General features: G+C 46.6%; 1 protein-coding gene across 1 annotated transcript in view; it reads right to left on the bottom strand.

Moving 5' to 3' along the window:
• macrod1 (mono-ADP ribosylhydrolase 1) overlaps window positions 1-7,500 on the bottom strand; it is a 115,477-nt gene that overhangs the window by 16,087 nt on the left and 91,890 nt on the right. The window lies entirely within an intron of this gene.

Genomic DNA, 7,500 nt, shown 5'->3' with positions numbered 1-7,500 from the left:
GCACATATTGATAGTCAATTTAACCTGTATACAGTCTTTGTTAGGTCAGATTAACCTGCATGATATACAGTCTATGTTAGGTCAGTCTATCCTGTATATATACAGTGTATGTTAGGTCAATCTAACCTGTACAGTATGTTCGGTCAATTTAACCTGATTTTATGCAGTGTGTTAGGTCAGTTTAACCTGTATATATACAGTGTGTTAGGTCAGTTTAACCTGTATATATACAGTATGTCAGTTCAGTTTAACCTGTATATATACAGTCCGACAGTTCAGTTTAACCTGTATATATACAGTCTTTGTTAGGTCAATCTAACCTGTATATATACAGAATGTTAGGTCAGTCTAACCTGTATATGTAGAGTATGTTAGGTCAGTCAAACCTGTATATATATAGAGCCTTTGTGAGTCACACCGGAGCTCTACTACCGAGGCAGTATTTAACCTTTCTATCTCTGTTGAAGAGTGAGCAGTATAGACTTTCAACAGAGATTTTAATGTTCTATCTATCGGGGATGTTTTGAAATGTGAGAGATAAACGTTTAATCACGCTGTAGCTAGGCTAAGGGCAGGGTAAAATCACGCCTATTGTGGAGAAAGTGCAAGGGATTTGAATCGAAGTGCTAATGTTGGTGTGCGCTGTCTTAAAACTAATCAGACTAAGACTGTGTGTGTTTGTGATCATAATGTACTGTACTGCTCGGATTGTAGGCGTTTATAAGTAGCACCGCACACAATTCTGTACTGTGCATTCTGTTCTCTGTGTGTGTGCGTGTGTGTGTGTATGTGTATGTGTGTGTGTGTGTGTGTGTGTGTTGGTGTGCATGTGCACTCACAAAAATCGAATGTATTTGCCTGTGTTCGTGTGTGTGGGTTGGTGTGTGTGTGCGTGTGTGTGTGTGCGTACATGCACCTAAATCTAATATGTGTGAGGGCGTGTGCACGTGTGTCAGGTTCAGATGCGGGTCACTTCATGGTCATTCATCTACACATCATCTGTTAAATGTCACAGTTACCCGGCTTCCCTAATTCACACACACACACCCTCACCCCCACAACCACACCCAGACACACACACGCACGCACGCACACACACACACACACACACACACACACACACACACGCACACACACACACACACGCACACACACACACATATGCACCCACAAACGAATAACCATCTCATGAATTAGATTCAAATCTATAATTTCCATGGTCATTTTTCTCCCTGCTAACCTAATTAACAATTTCTCTGGCCTTTTCACCCTGCAAATGTTTTTTCAATGCATTTCCTCTTCCGCTGCCTCTCTCTCCCCTCTGTCGTTCACTTTAACCTCTTTAGCACTATTCATCTCTCTAATTCTCTAACTCTGCACGCCCCCCCCCCCCCCTTCCCTCCGTGACCCCCACCTCGCCTCCCCAGTCTCACCCCTCCTCCTTCCTCCCTCCTTCTCTCCTCTAATGACCCTTTTTAAATGCCACCCGTCCACAGGCCGGCTCTCGCTCCATCCTCATCTCACCCTCTCTCTCTCTCTCTCTCTCTCTCTCTCTCTATTCCCCAGCACTCCCTCTCTCCCAAACCCCCTGATAGTCTCTGCCTCCATAGCCCACGGCCCACAGCCCTCCCCTCACCCTCCCCCCCACACACCTCTCCTTCCCCATCCTTCCTTTGCTACCGTGCATGGCCTCACCTCCTCCTCCTCCTCTTTCCTTCTCCCTCCATTCCCTTCATACCCCTCTCCATCACTCCCTCGTCTCCCCCCCCCCTCGTCACCTGAGGCAGATGGAGCGGACGCGCCGCAGCCAGCTTATTTACCGCCACTCGCACTGCTGTTTACATTATTGATCGCCAAGTCGCTTTAGTTCCCCCATACATCAACAGAGCCCCCCCCCCCAACACACACACACACATACAGAGGAACACACACACACACACACACACTCACACACACACACACAAAGACGAACACACACACAGACGTACATACACACATACAGCACCCCCCACCACCCAACCCCGCCCAGCCCCAAGCTTAGAAACACACTTGCTCTTACTGCATACACACACACACACACACACACCGTCCGTTATGCCCGTTACGCCACCACTGGATCACATTAATGTGCAGCGGGGTGTGGGGAGGGGGAGGGCTGTCGGGAGTGAGGGGAGGTAGAGGAGGGGGAGGAGGTGTTGATATGGAAAAAAAAACAGGAAGATGGAAAAGTAGTGAACCGTGTTTGCACACGTGAGGGGGCGTGCAGGTGTCAGAAGAGAGAGAGTGATGTGTGTGTGAGTGTAGGTCGCAACGAGAGAGAGGGAGGGAGAGGAAGAGAGATAGAGAGAGAGGGAAACAAGTGTGAAGGTCTCAGAAACATGGTCCCTCCAATGTGTTTATGTTTGTGTGTGTGTGTGTGTGTGTGCTAACTGTGAGTGTGTCTGTGTGTGTGTGTCCCGATGGGCCGGTGTTGGGGGAGAGAGTAACTGGGACGGTAAATGTGTGAGAGCGAACCCTTGTTGTTCCATAGAGACGTTGTTGGGAAATGGACCCTGGCCCCAACACGGTACAGAACACCCCTCCCCTCCCCCCCGACGGTACAGAACAGAAACACACACCCACTGTACAGAATAATGATAATAATAATAATAATAATAATAATAATAATAATAATCTTAATTTATACTGCGCTTTTCCAAACAGAGCTACAAAGTGCTTTACAAAAAAAAAAGAAAGCAAAACAACCAAACAATGATACAATGTGTGCATCAATATCTCATGTCTAACAATTGTATTACAGGGTTAGGGTTATTTTATTTTATTTTTTATGATATTTAAAAAAATACAAGAAATTAAAAATGTGTACCCGGCAAAACCTAAATTTAACTTAAATAATCTCTTTAAAGGCTTTGCGGTACAGATGAGTCTTAAGGAGGGACTTAAAAGTTGTCACTGAATCATCTAACCTTATTTGCTCAGGCAATGAATTCCAAAGCTTTGGGGCTAACACAGAAAAAGACCTGTCCCCTTAAGTAGCAAACTGGGACTCAGGAATAGTTAGTAAACATTTGCCTGCAGACCTTAATGTGTGAGTAGGACAATAGATCACTAGCATTTCTGAGATGTAACTAGGAGAAAGGCCATGGAGAGCTTTAAAAGTCTTAAAAACAATTCTCCAGCAAATTGGAAGCCAATAAAGGGATGCAAGAATTGGAGTAATGTTTTCACACCTTTTAGTTTTGGTTAGGAGCCTGGCAGCAGAATTCTGTACTATTTTAAGCCTATGTATGGAATTTTTGGTGAGGGAATTGAAAAGACTTTTGCAATAATCCAGGCGTGAGGAGATGAAGGAATGTATGAGGGTTTCTGTGTCTGTTGATGATAAAAGGGGCCTAATTTTGGAAATATTCCTTAATTGATAAAAGGAAGATTGAACTAGCTTTGTGAAATGTTTTTCAAAATTTAGATTGTTATCAAACCAGATACCAAGATTCTTGGTAACAGGTTTGACTCTATCCTGTAGGGGACCTAAAAATGCAATTTTCAGTTTGACATGTGATGTGATCCAATTCAGTTTTATCTGAATTTAACTGGAGAAAGTTTTTAACATCATTAAGGCAGTCGTTCAAAGAAGAAGCCTACTAGGATCTGAGGATCTAAGAGGAAGGTCAATTTGTGTATCATCTGCATAGAAATGAAAAGAGACACCATGTTTCTGAAATAGGTCCCAAAACAGACCCTGTGGTACACCATATTGAACGGAAGAATAAGAAGACATATACAGTAGTTGTTTAGAGAAACACAGAACTTTCTATTTGACAGAATAAGATGTAAACCATTGCAATTCAGTACCAGAAAACCCCACCCACTGCTTCAGCCTGTCTAACAGTATGCAGTGATCAATAGTATCAAAAGCCACATTAAGGTCCAGGAGTATCAGGACAAACCACTAGCCCTCATCAGCTATTCTTAAAAGGTTGTGGTAACTTTCAGCAGTGCTGTTTCAGTGCTATGTTTTTTTCGGAAGCCAGATTGAAACATCACAAAAATGTTGTTACTTTCCAAGGCAGAAAGAAGTTGATTAAACACTATTTTTTCCAGAATTTTTGATAGAAAAGGCAATCTGGAAATAGATCTAGGAACAGAGGGATCAAGTCCAGATTTTTTAGTAAAGGGTTCACACAGGCAATTTTAAAATAATCAGGGACAATACCATTAGACAAGGAACTGTTAAACATAGAGACCAGGCAGGCCCAACAGATTCCATTACCTCTAATAGGAACTTAGTACAGAACCTACCCCACCCCACTGTACAGAACACAACCCCCCCCACCATACAGAACACAACCGCCAGCCCCCCACTGTACAGAACACAACCCCCCCCACCGTAGACTAGACTCAACCAAACACACTGGCCCTCTCACACACACTGTGTATTCTTATAGAACATATTTTGACATTCATAAATACAATATTGTATTAAAAACTATGAATAAATATATATCTCTAAATTATAGTCATTATAGTAATCATAATACATTTGATTTGTATAGCACCTTTCATTGATCCCGAGGTGCTTTTCAGCGAGAGGGGAATTATATGATTTCTATTATAATATAAATCATATCAGAAGGAACAGGAGGAAAGCGCCGCCGCTGTGATCCTCTGACGTCATGCCCTCCTCCTGTCCTTGTGCGGCGGCATTCTCCCGGCGTCCCGGCGCTCCCGCTAACAGGAGTGGGAGCGGGGGTTAGGAGTACCTTCCTCTACTAGGGATGATGTTGTTGTTGCAGTGTAGAGATGCAGAGTGATTGTGAGCACGCCGTCATGTCAAGGACAACTCATTCACAGCCCTAAGCTCTATTATGTGTGGAGGCGTGGAGGCCGCCTCTCTCTGAGACGCCACCACAAAGGACAACCTCAGCCAAGGCCTCCACACACGTATCCCAGGAGTCCTGGGATACCGTTTATTTGGAGGTAAATCTGTTGTTTGTTATTCTGCCGTAACACGGGTCTACTGCCCCAAAGGCCTACTGCCCCACGTACCTACTGCCCCATCGGCCTACTGCCCCACGGGCCTAATGCCCCACCGGCCTTCTGCCCCACCGGTCTACTGCCCCACCAGCCTGCTGCCCCGGCCTGCGGCTCCGGGTCTGCTCCCCCGCCGGTCTACTGCCCCACCGGCCTGCTGCCCCACCGGCCCGCTGCCCCTGCCTGCTACCAAGGCCAGCTGCCCCACCGGCCTACTGCCACAACGGCCTACTGCCCCACCTACCCGCTGCCCGCTGCACAGACCCGCTGCCTGCTGCCCTAGCCTGTTGCCTCTGCATTGTCACCCCGGCCTTGTTGCCCCTGCTTGCTGCCCCGTCCTTATCACCCCAGCCTTGTCACCCCGGCCTTGTCACCCCGGCCTTGTTGCCCCTGCTTGCTGCCCCGACCTTATCACCCCAACCTTACCACCCCGGCCTTGTCACCCCGGCCTTGTCACCCCGGCCTTGTCAACCCCGCCTTGTCGCCCCGGCCTTGTTGCCCCTGACGAAGAGGGGAGTGGAGTGCTGAGGAAGGGGCTTCAGAGGCCCGTAACTAATTTTCTAAAATGGAAAAATGCGGCGTTGTAATGTCCCTTCGCTTTTACGAAGAAAGAGGAAAAGAAGAATTCACAGCAATAAACTTTGGGGGGGGCCGTAGTGTTGTCGTTTTGACATACTGCCATTACAAGGGAATTGTCCCGGGACGTTCGTTAAGTGTGTGTGCGGAGGAGTGTGCGCTGTGTGTGTGTGTGTGTGTGTGTGTGTGTGTGTGTGTGTGTGTGTGTGTGTGTGTGTGTGTGTGTGTGTGTGGGCTGCTGCAGTCTCTGGCCTGCGTTGATTATGATGTTCCTTTGTTTTCCCCATCACACGGCAGCCTATCAGAGTACCCGCGAGAGACGTCTCAGCCAATGGGATGCAGCCAAATATGGAGAGCAGCTGAAGGGATTGTATTTCAACGCACACATTTGACAGCCTCATATTGAGTCCAACAAAATGTGGTTGAGGTTTATCTTCTCATCCACATTTGCAATACAACTTTACTACACCATTATTAAGTCTGGTTTCAAGTGTGTGCATGTGTATGTGTGTTTGTGTGGGTATGTGTGTGTGTGTGTGTGTGTGTGTGTGGGTGTGTGGATGTGTTTGTGTGTAAGTGTGTGTGGGTGTGTGTCTGCGTGTGCTTTTCCACAATTTAAATTTGAACAGTGACAGTGAAGGATACAATACCTCTTTTGTCCTTGTGCCATCGTTGCTGTGTAATAGTTTAACATTTGCTCTGATTGCTGAATAGTACTAAAGCAATATTTCTCCTTTGTTATATTGGATCGTTGTGTGTATTTGTACTCACACTCTCGCTCGGAAAGGAGCTTGTCAGATGTGAGAAATTTAACACAGGAGCACAATGATTCATACGAGCTGAGTTATTCCAATGTCTCCGTTTAACATGCTGTTACCAGCTTCTTTCAAATGGCGAGACCCCCACCCCCCCAGCCCATGTGCATATTTGAGTTCCAGAGGACTTGATATCTTAGCAGATGGCTTCCTAACACCCGCACAACAGGAATAAATGTCCTGCGCTGAAAACATTAGCTTTACAAATGCAAAACATTGGTAACTGAAAACGATCATCTATTTGCATGAGCTACAAATAAATGACATATTGAGAATTAAAGTGAAGAAGTGAATCAGTGATTAAGATTTTAATCACTCTCACTCACAGCCAGCACACACACGTGCACACACACACACACACATACACACACACACACACACACACACACACACACACACACACACACACACACACACACACACACACACTCTGAACGAACACACACACACACACACACACACACACACTCACTCACTCACACACACACACACACACACACACACACACACACACACACACACACACACAAACACACACACACACACACACACAAACACACACACATCCTCCCATCCACTCACACACACTCACAAACACACACACAGAGACCCACCATTAATGTCTCCAGCACGCCCACCAGCCACACACACCTCCTCTTGTCTGATATGTTTCATGTGCTGTTCTCCCTATGGTGATTTCTTCAAGGTATGGGAGCGGGCCTTTCATCCCGTCTCCCTCCTCTTTCCTACCGGTCAGGTTCCCAGAGCGCCAGTATTCTGCCTGTCCGCCCGTCCGTGTGTCCCACATATTCTCTCCCACCTCCCGTCTCTCTCCATCTGGCCAGGGCCTCCTCTCTCTCCTCTCCCTGTTCTCCCTCCTCTCTCTCCTCTCTTCTCCTTTCTCTCCTCTCTTCTCCTCTCTCTCCTCTCTCTCTCTCCTCTCTTCTCCTCTCTCTCCTCTCTATCCTCTCCCTTCTCTCTCTCCTTTCTCCTCTCTTCTCCTTTCTCCTCTCCCTCCTCTCTCTCCTCTCTTCTCCTCTCTCTCCTCTCTCTCCTCTCCCTTCTCTCTCTCCTTTCT

Source organism: Pollachius pollachius (assembly GCF_949987615.1).
Source record: "Pollachius pollachius genome assembly, chromosome: 10".
In the NCBI taxonomy this organism is placed as follows: Eukaryota; Metazoa; Chordata; class Actinopteri; order Gadiformes; family Gadidae; genus Pollachius; species Pollachius pollachius.
The sequence above is the reverse complement of the archived record's forward strand: the minus strand, read 5'-3'. Positions and strand labels throughout refer to the sequence as shown.